The sequence below is a fragment of the Amblyraja radiata genome, chromosome 25 (assembly GCF_010909765.2).
Source record: "Amblyraja radiata isolate CabotCenter1 chromosome 25, sAmbRad1.1.pri, whole genome shotgun sequence".
Lineage (NCBI taxonomy): Eukaryota > Metazoa > Chordata > Chondrichthyes > Rajiformes > Rajidae > Amblyraja > Amblyraja radiata.
Window position 1 is genome coordinate 10,782,873 of NC_045980.1, and position 22,214 is coordinate 10,805,086.

General features: G+C 40.3%; 2 long non-coding RNA genes across 2 annotated transcripts; one reads left to right on the forward strand and one right to left on the reverse strand.

Moving 5' to 3' along the window:
* Positions 1–600: 600 nt before the first annotated feature.
* Positions 601–9,745, forward strand: LOC116987197. The gene is made up of 3 exons (XR_004415661.1): positions 601–741; positions 5,433–5,437; positions 9,702–9,745. It is a non-coding gene; the product is annotated as an uncharacterized LOC116987197 (long non-coding RNA).
* Positions 9,746–14,977: 5,232 nt separating this feature from the next.
* LOC116987255 lies at positions 14,978–19,353 on the reverse strand. The gene is made up of 2 exons (XR_004415679.1): positions 18,982–19,353; positions 14,978–17,252 (listed from the first exon to the last, which is right to left on the reverse strand). It is a non-coding gene; the product is annotated as an uncharacterized LOC116987255 (long non-coding RNA).
* Positions 19,354–22,214: the final 2,861 nt, after the last annotated feature.

Genomic DNA, 22,214 nt, shown 5'->3' on the forward strand with positions numbered 1-22,214 from the left:
TCGCATCCATGTGTGAATCAGCTTGTCCCTGATATCAATGTCTGCACAGTAGGAACTGAATTGGACACAAAAAGCTGGAGTAACTCATCGGGTCAAACAACATCTCTGCAAAAAAAAGGAATAGTTGACGTTTCGGGTCGAGACTCTGGGTCTTGACCTGAAATGTCAACTATTCCTTTTTTTCCAGGGATGCTGTCTGACCCGTTGAGATACTCCAGCTTTTTGTGTCTATCTTCACTTTAAACCAGCATCTGCAGTTCCTTCCTACAGAACTGAATTGGATGTCAACTAACTATTTCCTGCACTGGTTAGATTAACACCAAGTCCGAGCACAGAGACCCTGAGCACAGGGACCACATACACTTCATCAGACAACATCCTGCGTCCTAGCTTTGGTCTTGGGATGTGTAGGAGCTGTTCATACTTAGGCTAGTTACTGTTGGCATATTTTATTATTTTGTCCAGAGGAAGTGGTCATATCGACTGAAGCCGGCACGGGAGAAGGAATACAGTTTTTACCAGTTCAGATAGCAAGAACGGAAAGCTACAATTTGTATAAGAATAAAGAGGATCTGGTACATTCACTTCTTTGTCTGGACAACTACTTCAATAAAGAATCAATGAAACTGGAAAGAACGACTGGAGGATTTGTTTTTGTTATCGACTGTGTAAATTCCACTCCTCCCTGCCTGTGTAGTAACAGCAATAATAAGTTGGACGTTGGAAAAGTTTAAAATTGCCGTTACAGGATGACTGGTATACATCGTGCAAACCTTGTATGAAAGTGCTGGCGGGTTCAATGTTTCAATGATTCATTGGTATTTTTCTGTCATGCGTACCTAGATACAATGAACTGCTTTGTTTTGCATACAATTCAGTGAAATCTTGTTTTACATTAAGTACAATCATACCTAAGTGTAAAACTGCAACGACTGTAGTGTACGAATAGTAATAAAGGCGGTATACAAAGAGTCGCCACATTAGCGGGGGCACCTAGTATCCTTCAAATTTCAACGTTTTAAACCATGTGGTTTGTTTCTGGTTTTGTTTTTATTCATTTCAAGTACTTTGAATTCTTGTAAGTAAATCCCTTATTTTGTTATCATTTTGCTTGTTTAGCTGGCAAGTGGCACTGCTGCTGTCTCACAGCATCAGAGACCCGGGTATGAACCTGACCTCGGGTGCTGGCTGTGTGGAGTTTGCACGTTCTCCCTGTGACCACATGGGTTTCCTGCCACATCCCAAAGACGTACGGGCTTGTTGGTTAATTGGCCTCTATAAATTGCCTCCAGTGTGGCGGCAGTAGATGTGAAAGTGGGATAACTTAAGAACTAATGTTAATGTGTGGTCGAATGTGTGGTCAGTGTTGACTATGGGTCAAAGATTCAAATTTCATGCTGTATTTCTGAAACTAAAACTACGCCAATTTGTATGTTTTTTAATGTCTTTGATCAGCAGAGGCAATTCAAAGCTATTCAGATGACATTTAAGAACCAGGGCAGCACAGTGGTAGAGTTGCTGCATTACAGCGCCAGAGACCTGTGTTCGATCCTGACTATATGTGCCTTCTGTACGGAGTTTGTACATTCTCCCTGTGACCTCATGGGTTTTCTCCGGGATCTCCGGTTTTCCTCCCACACTCCAAAGACGTACAGGTTTGTAGGTTAATTGGCTTCGATAAAATTGTAAATTGTCCCTTGTGTGCAGGGTAGTGCTAGTGTATGAGGTGATCATCTGGTCGGCTCATACTCGGTGGGCTCCAGGGCCTGTTTCCGCACTGTGTCTCTAAAGTCTAGTCTCAACCAAGCACGGGGCTTTGATCGCAGTGAATTTAAAAATGACTATTGTGCCATTTTGGGGACTATCTCAGGATCCTCTGCGTGAGGCCCAGTTGCAACTTATCGATCAATCTGTTCTCGAGGGAGAGTCTCAGGCTGATCATTCCCACGCCCGTGTAAAAATCACTGTGGCCACAGAAAAATGGTGAGACCCAAACCCTGGCAGTAGGTTAGATCATGCACAACCTGACTCGATTTGATTCAAAACTCAGCTGACTGCCACGTCAGTGCTTGGATTCATTTAAACCAACATCGAATAAAAAGTACACATTATTTGCATACAAAATTTATAATAAAATAAACCAAAGCACAAGTCAGCACCAAATCAATGTCTGAATAGATCCCTTGTAGACAATAGAAAATTGCATTAAACTGAAGATGTTCAGAAATGATTCAGCAAAAGATAATGAAGCATCCATATAAAACCACAAATTAAAATTGGAATTTCTAATTCTTATAACAAAACTATGGTAGGTCATACAATTCAGAAATACACCCTCAAGCATAATGATAAGCATGCATATTAAACAGGAAAACTTGTAATCATGAGCTTTTTCAGTTCTATGATAGATAGCTATGTCTTGTTTCTTTACTTGACCATAGATGATACTAAATTAAATAAATGGGGTATGATTAGACTGCCAACCAAGCTCAAGCTGGCATTGTGTTTGGGCCAAACACTGGCTGACTAGTATTTCTGTTCTCAAACGAAATGTTATTATGCTCAATAATAAATTGAAAGCCTGCCCAAAAATGTTGATAGACACAAAATGCTATAGAAACTCTGCAGGACAGGGAGCTTCTCTGGAGAGAAAAAATGGGTGACGTTTCGGGTCGAGACCCTACATTCCAAGTTATATTGCCAGTTACATAGATTCATGCACCTTAATATCTGAATACCTTAATAATGTATGTGAATAAAGTGTCAACAAGCAGGCACCTTTGGATGACAGCTCAAGTAAATTTGCATCGATATTACCAGAAATACAAGTCTTGGAATATTTTTGTGTAGGAAGGAGCTGCAGATGCTGGTTTACACTGAAGGTAGACACAAAATGCTGGAGTAACTCTGCGGATGAAGCAGCATCTTTGGAAGAAAGAAATAGGTGACATTTCGTGTCGAGATCGGAAATGTCACCTACTCCTTTTCTCCAGACATTCTGCCTGATACATTGAGTTACTCCAATATAACTCGGAAATCTGACACTCTGCCAAAGTGAGACAAAGTCAAGTGATACTAAATCCCTGCAAAAAGTATGTTTTACACTCATATGAAATTACCCATTTTGCAGTCTAATTCCAGCAAGAGTGAAGTATCATTTACTTTAGGTACTCAATTGATCCCACTTTTACTTATCATTATTTTTAACCCTATCAATTAACTTCCCATCAGCTAATGTGTCCATCAGCTAATGCGTCCAGATTATAGGGTCTAGCTGAGAGTCTTCAAGGATTCTGATGGCACTTTCTGTGGAGTGAGAAACTGACAACAATCAGAATCTGCAAATCTGATGATCAGTCTTTATTGAAAGATACAACACGGAAACGGGCCCCTCAGCCCACTGAGTCCACGCCGACCATCAATCACCCATTCACATAAGTCCTATGTAGGAAGGAATTGCAGATACTGGTTTAAACCGAAGATGAATGCAAAATGCTGGAGTAACTCAGCGGGACAGGCAGCATCTCTGGAGAGAAGGAATGTGTGACGTTTCGGGTCCCGCTGAGTAACTCCAGGATTTTGTGTCTATCTTCACATTAGTTCTGTGTTATCCCAGTTTCTCATCTACTCCCTGCACCCTAGCGGCAATTTTCCAGAGGCCAATAAAGGACTCAATGGGAGGAGCGTGTGGGTTGTGGACGGGGGCAGTGGGTGGGGAAGAAGCATATTGAGGGTACGAGGAGTTGTAGGAAAGAAGGGCATATGAAGGAGCATCTGAATGGATAGAGGGGAGCAGTTAACTGAAATGAGAAAATTCAATGGTATGCCATGGGGTTGGAGATACCTGGGGTGGAATATGAGACGCTGTGCTTCTAGTTTGCATTTGACCTCACCCTGTCAGTAGAGGAGGCCAAGGACAGTCAAGTCAGTGTGGGAATGGCAAAGGGAATTGAAACGACCAGAAACTGGGAACTCCAGGTTGCTATGGCGCTCAGAGCCCAGGTGCTCGGCACAATGGTCACCTAGTTTGTGTGCGTGGTCTCCCTGAAATAGAGGCCACAGCAAGAGCACCTAATGCAACATACCAGGTTGCTCTGCTTTGCAAATTCTGCTTCATGTTGGCAGATAGGATAATTATCTTGAATGTAACCAAGAACAGTTGCCTCCGAGCTCATCTCCCTGTGACTAAATGTGAGGAACAACAGTAATAATCGACATGTATCCACATATTTGTTCTGCAAAGTGTTGAATTACCAGCAACCAGTAAGACAACTTGTGCATGGGACCATCTGTTCTCCTGTGACATTAAGAATGTTCCATTTTAAGCTTTGCAAGTTCTAATGGACCATCTCAAAGTTTAAAATGAGCCTTCATGCTGGATATAAATCTCCTCCAGAAGGTACAAATCTGAGATAGCTCAGTGGAAAAACTTTTGGCTGATGTTTGTGAAGCTCCGTTATCGCTTTATTCCGTGAATTGCACTTCATTGTGTAACTGAAACTACTTTACCCAACACAAAAGAGGTAATATAACTGTTTTCTCGATCTGCCAAACACAAGGAATCACTGGAGATCTTACTTAAGACTTCATTTACCTCAGAGCTAAGAACTAATGGGGGGGGGGGAAATAAAATAATCAAAACAGGAACAGGGCTGAGAAACACTGAGTTAATTGGCAATCAAAAGTTTCACTGGAGGAGGTAGAGTTGTTTTCATGAATGTATGTATTTGAACATGTAAATATTCTCTAGAGTTAACTTTTTTTTAAAGACTATTGTTAAATTAGTAATGAAGCATTCTGGAATTTGTATCAAAAAGTAATTGCTCCAAAGGCTGTTCTATCCGGCATCTGATTATACAATCTGGTCTATCTGTGTTTAAAAACAGCAAAATTATGTGCAGTTGAACCCATGATAACAGCTTGCTTTGCTGCACATCATACTCTTTGTTTCTGTTCTGGTAGCTCTTTCATGGTGAATTAAATTGGCTATCGTAGTCATATCATATTTTGATTAAAAATCATCTGCAATCCGTAACTGAATCACACAATAAAATTCCCTGCTAAAATCATAGAAATTAGACACTATTAGTCTTCGGGACATCGTAATCCAACAGTATCTCATTTAGTTATCTGTTAACAAATACAGGTATATATATATATATAAGCATAATTAAGATCCCATTCGACCGTGTATTTTAAGTAATACCTTTTTATTTTATAGTAGAATTAATTCACCATATGCAGAAATTCAACAACTTGGCAGAAAAACTTTGGGGTTCATGTATTCATCTAAAAAATATCCTGGAGGCTTTATTTGACAATCTAACTAAATGTGATATAAATGAAAGCCGATTTCAGGTAAAATCCACACAAGGGCACAATCGTCTGTTTAATAATATGTAGTGTTGATGATAGCCCTGCTGGCTGTTGAGATTACGTGGTGAAACAAGATCGACTCCTTTGGTATTCACTCTGTTATGGGTCAATGCTTCAGTCAAAAAATGCAGCACTAGTCATAAGTGGAATTTGCATAGGTGAAAAGCAAAGTGCTGATGCAAGCCAGAGCAGTCAAGTATTGTTAATGACAAACACAGTACATGAGCAGAATGCATATTTAATTTACAAAATGTAGAAATGGGTACAAAATTGAGGCCATGAATCACAGCGGCGTTTTCCGAAGTGCAAAGTTCGCAGATATGAAACACGCCACTTGCAAATAAGTGAACCACAATAATTTTAATCCCAAACAATTTTCAAATTGATGGACTGCAATTTGTTAGAATTTCAAACAAACGGAATACTTTCCAAATAACGCGACCCAACTGGATGTACCTGGGAACTTTAAAGGCCAGCTGCTTCCCTCTATGCAATAGCTTTGCAACATAAAATATATTTATTTTCATCATTTTCATAATGTTACTTTAATGTGATTGGAATCCAAATATTAAATTCTATTTGTTATCTTGGTTTAACTGGAGGGGGAGGGGGGGGGGGGGGGGGGGGAGGGTTATAACTGTAGGCAATCTGCCACGGGTTTGATGTTCGGATGTGATCATAGTGGTGTGTGTTCTCCTATGTATTAGAGAGTGTATAGGTCTGTTCACTTATTCTTGAACAAGCGCTGCCGGCGCATGTGCAACCATTGGTCGAAAATAGCCAAGTGATCAAGAAAAGACCGATTACCTGTGCTTTGTGTGGTCAACCATATCGCCCTCCCCTCTCTTGGCATGTTCTCCAATATATTTCCTGGAAGCCAGTTGACTTTTCTCGGGCACCTGTTTAGGCGCTTTGTACCATCTCACCAACTGGTTCCGGGCATTAGGTCTTCTTTTCACATAATTGTTACTATATTTATTTAATGGCCCAATGTCGTAATCAACCAAAGCAAATCCATCCTTGGACTGAGTGGGCAATATCAGTCTGAACAATGGTCCACAACACCTATCCATGTTCTCCAGAGATGCTGCCTGACGCGCTGAGTTACTCCAGCACTTTGTGTCTTATTGTGTATCAGCCAGTATCTTGTCTCTGCCAATTGCAAACTTAGTTGACACAGCAATTACGTTATCCTGAGGTATATATTGATGATTTGTAAAAACTTTCAACGTGGAATCCACGATCAGCATTGATCAAAGCAGCTGAGAAGATTCAGAGTGTACATTAATCACAGTTATGATTGGAGTGATAGTAAACAACCAGTGTCGCAGAATAATGCACAGATATTGCATTATATGATGTGCATACTAATCTTGACGTGCAATATATTCCACGATAATCTCTCGGTAATGTTACACTGTTTAGATTAATGAATGGAACTTGAATATAAATCTTGATCAAAACACAAAGCGCTGGTAGAACTCAGCAGGCCAGGCAGCATCTGGAGGTGAGGATTAGGTGGGGGTTGGGCAGGCAGCGTTTCAGGTCGGATCCTTCTTGTTTTGTATCACTTTACTCAAACATAACATACGGCTTGTGGCATTACTCCACCACTCCCATCAAAATCAGAAAGAAACATTATTAAGGTAGACACAAAAATGCTGGAGTAACTCAGCGGGACAGGCAGCATCTTTGGAGAGAAGGAATGGGTGACGTTACGGGTCGAGACCCTTCTTCAGACTAAAGGCCCATTCCTTCACTCCAGAGATGCTGCCTGCCCGCTGAGTTACTCCGGCATTTTGTGTCTATCTTCGGTGTAAACCAGCATCTGCAGTTCCTTCCTACACAGAAACATTTTTTAAGATTGGGATAACATGAATTCCATAGTAAGTTGATGCATATGCAGGCATTTACCTTGCTGTTTGATTTATGCTTTGGCAACTAAAATACAGAAACTGATGCAGGAACCCAAAATAAATTCTAGTCAGGCACCAGTTCACACAAGACTAGATTGCATTGCAACACCGTAAGCAATAGTCTCAAGTTAAAGTAGCGAACCTAGCATATGTTATATTTTGTTTTACAAGGTGATACTTGTTAAAATTATAATTGTATGTTTAATTCCATTTTGCTAAAGGGCAGTGAGTATGCTTTCCCATTTTGTATTAAAAATATTAATTTTTTAACACATACGCATATACTGAAATCCGGTCATATATTTTCTCCTGATGGTGCTGATGCAAAAACACAACTTCAAGAGAGAACAAATTAAGGTATAGTTTTACTTTTTTTTTAATATTTAACACCAATCTTTATTATTCAAATGATTTTGAAACAAAACATCTTTAATTTGCTTGGAATGTGCTTAATCCCCAGTAATCACAGCTGCATGTTTATTTATGTAACAATATAAATATTTTGTGTTGTTTTATCCGCCGTTGACAACGGCGACACCCAGTTTTACCAATGCACTTAAGAGGTCAATTGGCAAAAGATGGACACTGGGGGTTGGATCTTTGTGGCCACATTTTTGGCTGTAAATTCCAAATAATTCGCGATCGCACCTAACGGTGCCAATTAACGCCTTTTATATTAATCCACCAAGCCTGGTGTTAAAGAAAACTAACATCTTAATGTCTAATTAGCATAGGAAGTGAACACCAGATAGCGTTTCGGCAGTGGTACAAGCGGTGAAGAAAAGTGCACTGTAATAACATGTGATCCACCAGTGTACACTACTGCGCACTAGGTTCAAGTGTACACTAGTGTACAAATGTATACTACTGTGCAGTAGGAAAGAGCTGCGGTTTGACCGGTGGGTGAATCGAAGTTTTATCCGGATATTTTGACGGCGGAATTCGGAGCGACACGAAAGTACAAATAAAGTGACAACTCCGTCCATCTTATTCGTGTTGATGCTACGCCAATTGTGCACATTTATACCAATATGAGGACGATTGTTCGTTACTACTGAAATATCAGTGAAACCCATGCTCAAGTACCGCACTCTACAAGGGGCAAATGCTTGTTATGTGTTCTGGGGTGAGATGTCAGTGGAACGATTCGACGCCAGCGTTGTCACAACATTAACGTTTTGGAGGCAAACTGAATCAAAGCATCGTCCCTGGATTGTGCAAGTGATTTTGCATTGATCTAGTTCACAGGCCTCGCACATGAATGTGAGCATAGTGAACCAACTCTTTGCATAACGGTCAACACCCAAGGCGTTCAGTGTGTTGGCTATAATATGCTTCGCATTAGATAATAGTTTATAATCTCACTCCGGGCATTTCGCTGCGGGTTATATGGTCGTAGGGCATCAATTTCACTTGATGGAATAAATCACCCGCGCGTTCAAAACACGCATTATTCGCACTGGTCGTTTCATAAAGTTATTTTTGGTGATAACCTATTGCGTTCTGAAAGCTACCTCGGTGTGTTGGGGGGTTTTTTTCATCATCTGGGTAGTTTTGGAAATAATTTGCAAATTAACTCAATTTGTTGGAGTGAGTGAGTGAGTTTCGGATATTGAACTAAATCCAGTGGCCAACGTCACTAATCAAAGTATTGAGAAATTCAGAAGAGGGTTTCAGTGATATATATAGATCCCAGGCTTATTCTGAAAGTAAATGTTTTGGCCTAGCCTAAGCATACAATAGAAACCGTGTCGTCTCGGTTGGTGACAGACGGATCCTTCTGTAGTCTGACCCGTCTGTGGACCATTTCACAGGGTTTCTGTGGGTCCGGTGCCAGGTTCCTGTTTGGGGACATGACTCTTCTCATTTCTTACGCATGACAGCCTCACCTTCAGCGGCAATCCCGACTCGCCGTTATTTTGGTGGACCCACTCCCTCGTTACAGGGCACGAACAACGCCTGATGGTCAATGAAGCTTTAAAAATTCTCATTGGCAAACACAATAGTGCTGTGCTGTGTTGTTCTTAGGCGACATTAGCACGACTGTAGGTGACACACAAATGCTGGAGAAACTCAGCGGGTTTCGGCCCGAAACGTTGCATATTTCCTTCGCTCCATAGATGCTGCTGCACCCGCAGAGTTTCTCCAACATTTTTGTGTACCTTCGATTTTCCAGCATCTGCAGTTCCTTCTTAAACACATTAGCACGACTGTACTCTGTTGACTAGTATTGCAGTATTTTCTTATGTCTTAACGACTAGTATTGCAGTCCATTCTTTACGTCTGCTTAAGCCTTACATGTTTATTCCCAATTACATTTAGATGAAATTTGCAACGACGGTCCTGGGATTTCTATTTTGCAAAAAAGATTTGTTTTACCATCAAGAAAAGTAAGCGTCTCGACCCGAGATCACCTATTCCTATTCTCCAGAGATGCTGCCTGACCCACTGAGTTACTCCAGCTTTTTGTGTCTATCTTAAGTTTAACAGAAATGTATGTTTTAATATTTACTTCTAAATATAAGGTTTTGTAAATAACTATTACAATTGTTTTTTTATTCATCGTTCGTGGGATTTAATGAGCTTTGGAATCTATGTCCCTAACTATCAGAACCAGAGACTTTCTAGTTAACAAACATCATAAAAGGCAAATTATCTGTCATTTGTTTCGATTGTATTGAACTTGGCATCATGTGTTAACAAACAAAAACAAATGTATGTGACGCCAAAATACAGACTTCAACAGTCTAACCAAACACTTGAAATTCAGATGATGTCTAACATCGCTGAAGATCCCCAGGCAGATTATTTGATGCCAGGGATGCCAATTTCTGGCAAAAATACATGTATATTGAGAAACATTTGTGATTTGGCGTTGCATCCTAGATACCTGCTAGCTCTGCAGAAAAGCTATTAATGTTTGAGATATCGCAAAAGCAAAACCTATTTCACTAATGCATGTAAATCTTCCAAAGCGTACGTGCCACATTGTTACCTTTGAGGGTGGCGGGGCCTTTATGTTATCTGTTCAGTTCATCTTTGATTTGACAGGCTTCTGTGCTGTGAAATTAAAACGTGTGTGTTTGCCTTTGTTTTGTTCAATGTTCTGTGACAAAATGCTCCTCTGCCAAACTCCTTCACACATTACAAGCCTTTGGGGATATCAAGGGCAGCTATAGAAGGGCTACCTGGAGGAAGGTTGCCACGGCAACCCTTTTAGCCCACAACTAGATTAGCATATTCATAAGGCTGTAATTTAAACGAGAATTGTCCACACTTGCATAGTGGCCAGGATTTACTATGCAAATAGACTGGTTTTACAGGCTGCTGCTTAATTAACTCGTCAAGGCCATCTTCTCACTAAAAGGCAATCTAACTACAGATTAATCTGCCTTTGTTTGCTGCCGTTCTTCCTTTTGTGGCAAACATCAGGGTTTGTAAAGAGAAGCAAGAGTCATTGCTCTGCACTTAGTCAATGTTATTTTCAGCTCAGTCTTCCCTCACAGCTAGCTCCATGACCTGAAAGATTTTGTTTCCTGAACGCAACATTATCACCCGCCCATGAACTTCTAGTGTAACTGCATTTCCACAGTCGCTGCGTGATTTTCAACATAATTGGTGAATCAGTTATCATCATGCTTCTTCTAATCCACCAGCGATAATGCTACCTCCGTTTGCAGATTGCTGCTGCCTGGATCCATGCAAAGTCGCCTGTTTTGTCTTCTTGCAGGAAGGAGGAGGGGAGGCGGGTGGGTTATGTTGAAATTAACAATAGTTTCGGCTTGCGTTTGTCACCCTACCTTTTTTGATATCACCCGTTGTGTTGCTTTTCAATAATTGATAGGATGGGAAAATTGCTGTTTGCACAATTGTCTGTGCGTTACAACGGTATTTGTTTTTATTAGGATGAAGGGATTGTGTTTTTAAAGGAAAGTGAGTAAAAGTGTAACAAAGTGAAAATAACAACAAGGGGCAGAGGTATTCGGCTTTTGTTCAGACCGGATTCTAGGAGTGTGGTGATTTTTCTCATGTTGCAGGGCTTTGGAAAGATTTGCCCCCATCTCGGGAGCTCTGGCTCCTCACGACCCCGATGCGAGAGGGCTCCATGTCAGAGCTGAGTCAGCTGGCTCTAGTGCAAGGGATTCCCTGCCCCGTTGAAGCCAGCAAGTCGATTTGCCTGTGCAAAGGTATTGTTATTGACCAATGTTGGAATAATAAAGCAGCCGCTGTTTACATTTCAAATCACGGTCTGGGTTGTCCACCTTCCTCAAAATGCATTTTTGTTTAATGCAAAAGGTGATATATGTGCACCCTACCCCCACCCCGGGCTGCAGATAATCATGCCTCGAATTCGTTAATGTGCTGGAAGTAATTGCTTGATTCTACACTTGTCAAAATAAGGGCTCGCTGTGGAACTTGTGTTGAAACATTTAAGCCTCATTAATGGGATCATGCAATGAAATTCTGACGTGGGCCAGTGAAAGCTAGACTGCCCGGTGCAATCACGGCCCTTGGCATATGCAATGGGGGGGGGGGAGATGCAGCGGGGGAGAGGGAGAGCCACTTCCCCGCCGCTCCGCTCCCGGTGCATCTATCTACCCTGCAGCCCGGAGCTGCAGAGAGCCGGCGGGAAGCTGCCGAGCGGCAATCAGGTGTCGGCTCGGCTGCCGCCAGCCCCTCTCACCTGCTCAGTTCCGCCGCTAGCGCCTCTCGCTTCCAGCTGGCGCCGGGCTCTCCCTTGCGCTCTCGCCCTGCCACCCCACCTGACGGTGACCTCGGGTCGCCAGCTGCTCGCCGCCCTAGCAGAGTCAGCGGGCTCGCCAGCACTCGGACATCTCCTGCTCTGCCCTGCCACCTCGCCCTGCCCACTGAACTGTGCATCCAACTTGTTCCTGATTCACAATAAAAAATGCAATCAAACATCCAGTATTAACATCACACAGCGCCACCAACAACAAAAGGAATAGACTATTTGTTGTGCAGTCGTCCAAAATGTTAATTTGACTTTACAATTGTCACAATTGAAATGTCACAATTGACTTTAATACATTTACTGGAATTGACTTTAGTGCGTTTAACTTTAAGGTGAAAACACGAGCACATTTCCAGAAAATAAGTACGGAATTGCATTTGCGGATCTTTCAGGGAGAAGCAAGGAACTGCAGATGCTAGCTTGCAATGGAAAAGACACATAGTGCTGGAGGATCTCAGCGGGTCGGGCAGCATTTGTGGATGACATGAGCAGCCAACGTTTCGGGTCGGGACCTTTATTCAGACTACTTTCATAAAGCTTGCCTTCCTTATTTAAACTATTAACGTTTTTACTTCATTTACTACAAGCATTTACTTCATTATGCCTGAAGCCCATGTAGTGACCCCAGTTCGAAAATAAGAAGACAGTAGGAAGTTTTCATCTGACGCTTCCTTTATCTTAAGGCAAACATGAATGCAATCCGTTGAGTCGTCGTGCAATGCCAGGCATGATTTCAGCTTGCATTGAAACGTTATCAAGTTTAATTCCATTAAAAATATGCATTATAACTAAGTTAATAAAGGTGGGCAAAACCTCTCTCTATCTGGGAATATTGTAGTTATGTAAATCATTTGACAATCTTAGCTATGAAAGTAAAAACATTAATGGGAGAAGACATAATTAAATAGTATATTTGGACCATGTGGTGATGGAGAACTACATGACTACGATAAGCTGAGTGCCTCAATTTCCATGGTCATTGGTAAGAACCAAAAGGACTAAATTCCATTTTGCACACAGCAAGCGTTCACCAACAAGAATGGGACAATGACCGGATAATGGGTTTTAATGAAACTGAATAAAGCCGGAAGAAATATTCTGTTCCTTGTTGTAGTAGCATGCAACCCTTTACACCCAACCAAGAGGGTTAAGTGAGATGTGCGTAGCTTAATATCTGAAGGACGGGAATACATTCAGTCGGGACAGTACTAGTGTCTCGGTGTTGGGATGTGTTCTCATCTTCGGATTGGGATTTCAACCTACAACCTTCTCGTTCCAAATCAACTTTATTGTCATATGCACATGTACAGGTAAAAAAGATAATCTTGCATCACAGGTAGATAGTCTTAGATAAACACACTAAAACAAATTATACTCAAATCAGACATAGATTAAACGTTACATTTCTAAAGAAAGGACTCAGAGCGGGGAAAATATTTAGTGCAACACTCGAGTAGAGAGAAAAACGAAATAGTCAGTGATAGTACAAGAGGTGGACTGTGGTGGTCGAGGGTTGTGCAGTTTGCTTCAACCCCTGACAGTTGTAGGAAAGAACCTGTAATTGAACCTAAGATAGTCACCACAAAAAGCTGGAGTAACTCAGTGGGACAGGCAGCATCTTTGGAGAGAAGTAAAATATATTTGGAGTCGCCGTTCAAATAACTGCCAGCAATACATGACATTCAGAGGAATTGCAGATGCTGGAATCATGAGGCAAACACAAAGTGTTGGAGTTACTGAGCAGCTTCTTCAACATGGAGAAGAGTCACGACCCGAAACAGCCTATGTCCATTCCTTCCACAGATGCTGCCTCACCCGCTGAGTTATTCCAACACTTTGTGTTTCATACATGTCATTCCGTTTCTGTCCAGGACATCTTTGCATCTGGTACAGTTTTATATGTACTAGAATTTATTTAATACATGTTTCTCCAAAATCAAATTCTATCTCTTTAGTGAAATAAAATTAACATGCTTTAAAATGAGAGTTGGGACCCATATTTGAAACATTTGTGTAAGATGGGTTTGCTTTGGCTAGCCGCTGCATTAATGCTGTTTACGTATTGATCAGATGATTTTTCCGCTTTCTGCCAATGATTGGTTAAATCAAGCCATAGTCCGATGTAATCAGGCGATCCTTTGCAATAATAATCCCGGATCCGGCTGCTTGGATTCGATTCGCCGATAAAGAAGTAATCTCGCAGTGTCGGGGTCCGGAGGATGAAAAGAAGGCGTGAGGGAGGGACTCCTCTTGCCGCTACTTCACTCTGCATCCGCAACTCTGGCTCGAAATGAAAATGCCATCCCTTCACTGTGCTCTTAATTAAAGAGCAAAGCGTTCACGACGACCCGTCTGTGTTTCCTGCTGAGCTTGCAGTGGTTTAATCATTTCGAAATATGTTAGAAAATTAGTCGATCTCTTAAGTCATGCTTTAACGTCTAAGGAAAAACGCCCTTCACCTAATCTCGCAAAACGTTGGTAATTGGAGAGCATTTTTAGATGATCAGAATTGAGAAATATGTATCTTTTGGAACACGTATCTTTAATTTCTCTGGCACGCGGCGGAAGTTGGCCTTACATCAACTTTGACTATTTTCTCTTTAGAAGTTCAATACCGCCCATCCATTTTGTAAACAATCGGATTGAGATTGGGTGGAGTTGAAGTTGGGTGAGGAAGTGGTAGAGGCGGGAGATCCTTTGCCAGGGTTGTGCCGATGTTGTTTTTGACCGGGTATTGGGACGTGCGTTAGGAAGGTCCCATCTTCCTCGCAAACCAGTGTTCTTTTCACCAACGTGAGTCATCTTCGATTTATTTGGTCAACATCCACCCCAACCCTCCCTCCATCTCACGCACACACACACTACAACTTCTCCCACCCCACCACCAAAAATAACAACTCTTCCCGAATAAAAACCCACATGGTTGCAAATGTAGATCACACCAATCCACTTGGTTAAATCTTTAATGAAAAAAAAACATCTAAGCTACGTGAAGATCAAAAAGCATTCTTTGAAATGTACTAACTACAAATTATTTTAAAGTACCAAATTTTTTACTACGTATTTTTTAAATGATATGTACAATCCATGTCAATCCATCAATTAACACGTTTACATGCATTACTGAAGCAACCTGCTATGGTGAATAGTTGTACCTTGTTCCTAAGATTATGACACTTATTTCAAAGTGGAAGATACAGAGGGAAAGCGTGGTTGCAATTTAATTCACCCAATTGTGCCTTTTATTGCAAAATGAAATCATATATTTAATTCCGGGGTTTTATTTTGGGAGATTTTGTTGAAAAAGAATCAATGTAGAGAAACATGTAATTACGACGAATCTAGAGAAGCTGAAACAAACGCTGGTGTGAGAACACAATAGACCAGGGAGCATCTGTAGGGGGAGGAGGTACTTTATATTTTCCCGGTGGATCATCTATATCTCTGATGCTTGTCCCATCTTCCTTCCTCCGTGTTCCCGTCAATAGTTATTTTCGCAATTAAGATTATGTTTTCATTCAGGATCCACTAATCTTTCAACTATTTTCAAATCTTCTTTAAACGTTCAGTTGAGGATGAAACGTGAAAGACGCACCAAAGGTCTATTTGAAAAGGTCCAGAAACTTATGGAACATATGTTTTTAAAACTATAGGTTGGAAAAGAAACTGCATACTGTCGAACATGATGTATACAACTTAAAATGCTGGAAGTGTTTAGGATAAAGAATCATATACTTTTTTTTCCAACTTGGAATTATGCCATATTTCCCATTGTTAATTCAGAGCCCAAAATTAAATACTGTGCAATCATCATGTGTTCTGAATCACATAGTCATTTTCTTAATTCCATAATCTATAAAGGATGTTTAACGAAACCTTTCACCCTTTTTGAGGCCTGAGTTATCCACTCCATAAATTTGCTCAATATTCCACTGTTACATTTCCTGGTGCCTCTGTAAACTACTTTCTGCTTATAAGGACGCAGTGCCGTTCCCATTGGCCTTTTATGGTGTCTGGAATGAAGCAATTGACAAGTTATTATTGATCAGACAATAATGTTCTGTGAACGATTTGCGGTAGACCCGTTTTCTGATAGGTTGCTTTATACACTTCAATGATTTCCACCTTAAGACTTAAATCATTACTATAAACCTCACTATGATAGTTAAATTAACCGACCACATATTGACACAAACTAACGAAGCATTATTGATAGCGAACTTCTCGTGTCTTTGCACACTTTGGAGTGATCATTAAGTGGAACCGTATATAACAGGATACTATTCCCGAAATTTACATTCCAAACCATGTTACGGGTTGCAAGTGACGCCAGCGAGTTGCACAAATAATCTCCTATCCAGAGTTTACAAAAAGTTCCAGTTATCCAATGAATACAGCAATAGGGGATCCGAAGGCCGCAAAATATTATTTAACATTGAATATCATATTCGTTGCGAGGCATAGTTACAACTGATCTTGAATGACAATTCCGTGATAAGTAAAAAAGCCGTTCGGTTCACTCTCGCAGTAATAACAATTCACCTCGTGTGGACCCCAAAGAGCAGCGTCTCTAGTTTAGACTCTTAAAAATGCATTTACATAATAAGTGACTTATTAAATCTTCATAAACATTCTCGCGGGAATTCCTTCCATGTATTGCGGTTATTGCTTGGTGTTCCCGAAACTAAAGGAGATATATCGAATGATTGTGTTGTGTCGAGTTTCATAAATAATCTTCATAAACCAGTTTTGGACAAAGCGAGCTCGAGTTTTGTTTTTATTTCACAAAGGCTTACAAAGACAGGCGTTCTCCAGGAAGGAAACCTCGATATACTTTTAATATAAGCGTATAGGTTTTACTATATGAATAATTATGCAAATATCGTAGCATTCAAATCTCCATCGCGTGTCCTTTGTTCCCGCATAATAAAACGAAAGAAAAATGTTCCATGCATGTTAAACCAGATGGCATTTATATATCTCATCCTTATTCAACGGAAGACGATGACCTTTCTTCTTTGGGAAACATTTGAAAGGTATGGTTCAATTGGCTGAAATCAATTAGGTGCATTTCCTTCCCCAACGGCGCGTTGTTTCGCTGTAGAATGATCTACAGTCTTAGAAATATTTTCTGCTGCTCCCGTGTTTCCCTTTATCACATTTCATTCCAATCTCGTCCGAATTCAAGGGAAAGGGAGCAAAAACAACTAGAAAGAAACATCAAACCCTATGAGTTTCTGCTGTTAGGGTTTTTTTTTTTAATATAAAACTTTTTTTCAATTTATAATATATTTTCAAATGTATATAATTAATCTCAGGCCCAAATAACTTCGAATGGAAATATGGCATTATTACAAATATGCCGACGTGTAAATATTTCAATCGTGATAATATACTTAGAATTCCCTATTAATTTCAACTATGGACCACGTTCCTCTGAAATTAACCTTACATATAATTGTCCTCTGTGATTTCACATCTATTGCTCGGGGCCCCCAATCCCGGTGTACGGTGGCTAGTTAGTATTTTATCTGGCTTTACACCCATTTAATGACGCCAGAAAACCAAGTTGATTGTAAAACGAGAACGTTGATGTTGACTGTAAAGAGGTTTGGCTCCATCAAATTCAAAGCCATTTACTTTTAGCTCAGTGGCATAAGATCAGCAGGCATTTGTACTGCCCGGCAGACAGTAGGATATTCCGTCGTCTATCCCAAACTCCTTTTAAACTTTTAGCCAGAGATGCTGTGTGCAACAAAAATCAATTGTCAAAGCATTTCTGCGGATCCGATAACGATACTGGTTCTTTATAAAGCGACGCGTGTTTAAAAGCAAAAAACTAATGCTAACAAAAAAGATTCAAAATGCATTTCTAGATCTGCTTCTAGCTGCAAATCAAAGGAGCTTTGAGGTGTCAAAACTTCTGGTAGAACACCACATATGCGCCAAGTGTGCAGAACCCAAGTGTGTATATGATGCTGAATTTATTCGACCAGAAGAATTATAATTACGTTCGCTAATTGTTGCCATGAGCCAGCACACTGTTTTCTCTGGAAATACGTGACTGTAAAATCTAAAGTATATCGTTAAGATGCTGCTGAGGAAAGCTTTCAAAATGGCATCGGAATATATACAGATATATATGATTATTTCTGTATCTATATATATAACATTACAAGATATATGTATGCACACATGCACACGCAGACATACACAAACACACACACACATATGTTACTTTATAACTTTACAAGATATATGTATATATACACACAGCCACAGACACAGACACAGACACGCACACAGATGTGTGTGTAAATATATATATATACACACACATAATTTTACAAGATATGTCTATATATATACATATATATACATACAGACAGATTCACACACACATTTTCATGTGTATGTGTGTGTATGTATATATATATATATACATCTTGACACCAAATGCTGGCGACTTTTTCTCTTTCGTATATATATATATATATATATCTTGTAATTGCTGGAAGCAAATTCTTCTGATACCATCTGAGTGTGTACTGCTTGCCCGAGGCGAGCAGCTCTCTCCCGCACTTGACTTCGATCACTTTAAGCTCTGAGCGGGTGCCAGCCGGGGTAGTGGCGCGCTTCAACGTTTCTCGACACCTTCTAAACAATAGTAAATGGGGCAGTAACAATGTATCACCTTCATTCATAGCAAACCCAAAGTAACAGGTAAACACAAATTCATCAAGTTCTAATACCATATAATTTATGATCACGGCTACGTCAAGAGTAGCATACATATTTTACCGCGGATAATGTTCCACAAATAAATTGAGCAGATTAAATACTTTATTTCTTTATCACCTTATCTAGTAGCAGATATTTTACCACACCTCTTTTTTTAACCCTCAAAACGTCTTGCTTAAGATTTGCTCACATTACCTTACGGTGTATTGCAGCCACATCATTAGGGAATACTGAAAAATCCTTTTCACTTCTGCTCTGCAATATGACTGCACACGCTCACAGTGCCTCTGTTTTTCTTTCTCATGCTTTCTTAATGAGACAAGTAATTGATTGATTTTAATATACATGACTGATTGTTTCTCCCTTGTTTTGTGAGTGAAAAGATTTCTGGGTAAACTGACGCTCCTACCACTGAGTAGGACGAGCTAATTACATCTGACCACATAAAAATAAATAGTATTTGTTTTCAAGGAATCTGAGCTCTCCCGGAAGAATTGATCTGTTTGCTATAAAATTGCTTTAGGGAAATGCATTTTTGAAGAGATCCTAGTCATACGATAGCAACCGTGCTGATATACATTAAGTATAATATATACGTTAATGTGTATAAATAACATCGACGTTATTAGATAAATTCTTAATAAACTCTTCCATTGCACAAGGAGTATCCCCCCCCCCCCCTCCCCCTCCGCACCCCCTCCCTCGGTAAGGGATTCAGATGTTGATTGTCCTCAGTAGTTGGTCGGGGCAGTCGTGCAAGGGTACTATATGCAATTTCTCACGCTTGGTTGATATCAAAGCAGTGGTAATGAATGCTGAGAACTATTTAAATTTATCATTTGTAAAGCAGTCACTTACAAAAAGCCTAGACGATTTACAAGGGGCACGCTGGGTTTGTTTAACTTTAAAATCGTACACACACAGGAAAAATAACTGCTTCCAATCGCGTTGCGTGTACATTTAATAAAAAAAATGTTTCTTAAAAATTGGAATTATGCACTTACTCGCTATTTCGACATAAATAACACCCCACGAGCTTCTTTTGTACTTGATTAAATTCGTTTTTTTATCTGGAGAATTATCTCTGATATTCGGTAAACGAGAGATGCTTTGACTTGGTTTTATTGATTTATAATTATTTACCCGACTGTGGTGCGGTGATAAATTCACTCCTTTCCAAAGTGGGGCTGGTGTCATTTCAACCCAAGGATAAATCACGTTTGGCTCTCATTATTCAAAACATTTGCCACGTAGGATTTCGGGGAAATACGAAGCTTTGTTGGAAAGTTGTGCAAGGGTTTAGCACGGGCCACGGCACAAAGGTCTAACACAACATAAATTATTTTTCCATTAGAATAAAGGACTAAGGAATGACAAGATATTAAATTGCTCTTGGAGATGCGTAGAAGTGTCCTTGAGTTGATCAGACGCGCGTTTTGTGCGAAAACAATAAGAACGCACGGCAGCGATTATAATTTTGAAATGTATGATTTTCATCCAAGTCATCCCCCCCCCCCCCCCCCCCCACCCCACCCCCTCCCCCCCCCCCCCCCCCGCAATATTGAGCAAAGTTGCTATTTGTTTTTAATTATGTGAGGGGTTGTGTGTTTTACGAATCTAGTGGGGAGCCAGCTGACTTCTCGAATATACAAATAGTTAATAGTGGAGTTTGTTGGATCACATCTTGCTCTTTCATACAAGCGAAATAAAGGTCCCTCACAAAGAGCAATGGCCAACTCGGGGGGGGGGGGGGGGGGGGTAGAATCGTTTCAAGAGCTCATGGTAGTTTTACAGAGGGAAGCTCAATAACAATCTGAATCCCCGACTCCTAAAATACATATATACTATCACTCAGAAATTGCAGCCAAACTAACCCTTTTAGAGGTTTTGTTCTTTTTTTTGAAACGTCACAGAAGCGTGACCTCGGCTTCATTTCACTGCAGATTGGAAACGACTTAGGGGTTCCGTGTCAAAATAATCACTTCCCACCACACATGAATTAACAAGAATGAAAACGGCGGAGTTTTTATTGAACGATGTTAACGTGAGCTTAAACGACTCCTTGGCTATGTAATGTAGATGATTCCAGGCTGGCGTGCACTGCCGTTTTATTGTCTCTATTAAACAAATATTTATTCCAATTTGAAAACAGTCCATTGTATTTTCCATTTAATTTCTTCCAGGAATACTAAAAACATTTTGTAAATACCGTGTTGCCTATGATCTGATTAAGAGGCATGTTTCTGTTTGACACTGTCCTTCCGTAAAATATATAACTAGATAGAAGGCAGATAGATAGATAGTTAGGACCGTGTAAAATGTACATTATATATTATTTACTCATATAACATGCCACGGTTTGTGACACATTCTGGGTACATTCGGCTGATCCGGTGAAATCGATAGATCACAACACACATGTTTTGCTCAAATATATACACCCGCTCATGGTTTGCTCATTTATACACTCGCGTTAATATTTTGTTTCCAGTCGTAATTAACCAGTCTCGTCCTTATCCGTTTGAGCATGGGGGAGATGGGGTGTGCATGCATCGACTGGGATGTAAATTGCATGTGCTTGGTCGGTAATCAGGTGTAACGTGCTGCTTGCAAAATCAATTCAACCAAATCTTGGTGAATACCACGAATATCCGTCCGATTTGAATAAAATAAATTAAACACTGCAACTATTGCAGAACCCGGTGATGAAATGATGCACATTCTTATTTATAGCTGACCAGGTGAAACATTTTTTGATTTTAGATTTTCAACTTCAACACAATTTTGTTTTGTTCCATTCTACGGCCACGTCTTAGTCCCAAATGTAACGCTATGTATGTAGTTGAAGCACTGTGGTACAATCAAAAGTTCTGTGTTGGGTGATAGTCTTAAAATCTTGGATTGCAAAAGTTGTCTTCTCTGTCCTTCCCTCACAGTCTGTGTCGGGTCGCGTCCGTGTACCGAAATTCAACGCGGCAAAAGAGTAACAGATCAAGTTTCAAATGTCACATCAACAAACTAAATGCTTAAGCTGTTAATTACTTAACAACCCCACGGTGCCAATTTAAGCGTTGCCTCGTTTTTTTTTAAAGTTTAACCCAGTTATCGATATCGATAAAATATCGATTTTCCCCTTGAACGAAAGATGGAAAGATGGGTGAAATATGTAATGGTGGGCAAACACGACGTGTTTTTTTTTGTTGTCCTGCAAAGTTGATAAAGCCAAGGCAGTAAATGAAATGACTAATTAAACAGCTTCATTCTGTTCCCCATTAGCAGTTGCTTTGTCAGGCACTTGTCAGCCCACCCTTTTAACTGTGAACTTAAGTCTACAAAGTTAATCCATCCTGTATATCTTTCTAATTACCCCACAAGACAACAGGTAAGAGGTTCTGTACCAAAATCGCAGCTCCCTCAAAAAAATGTAC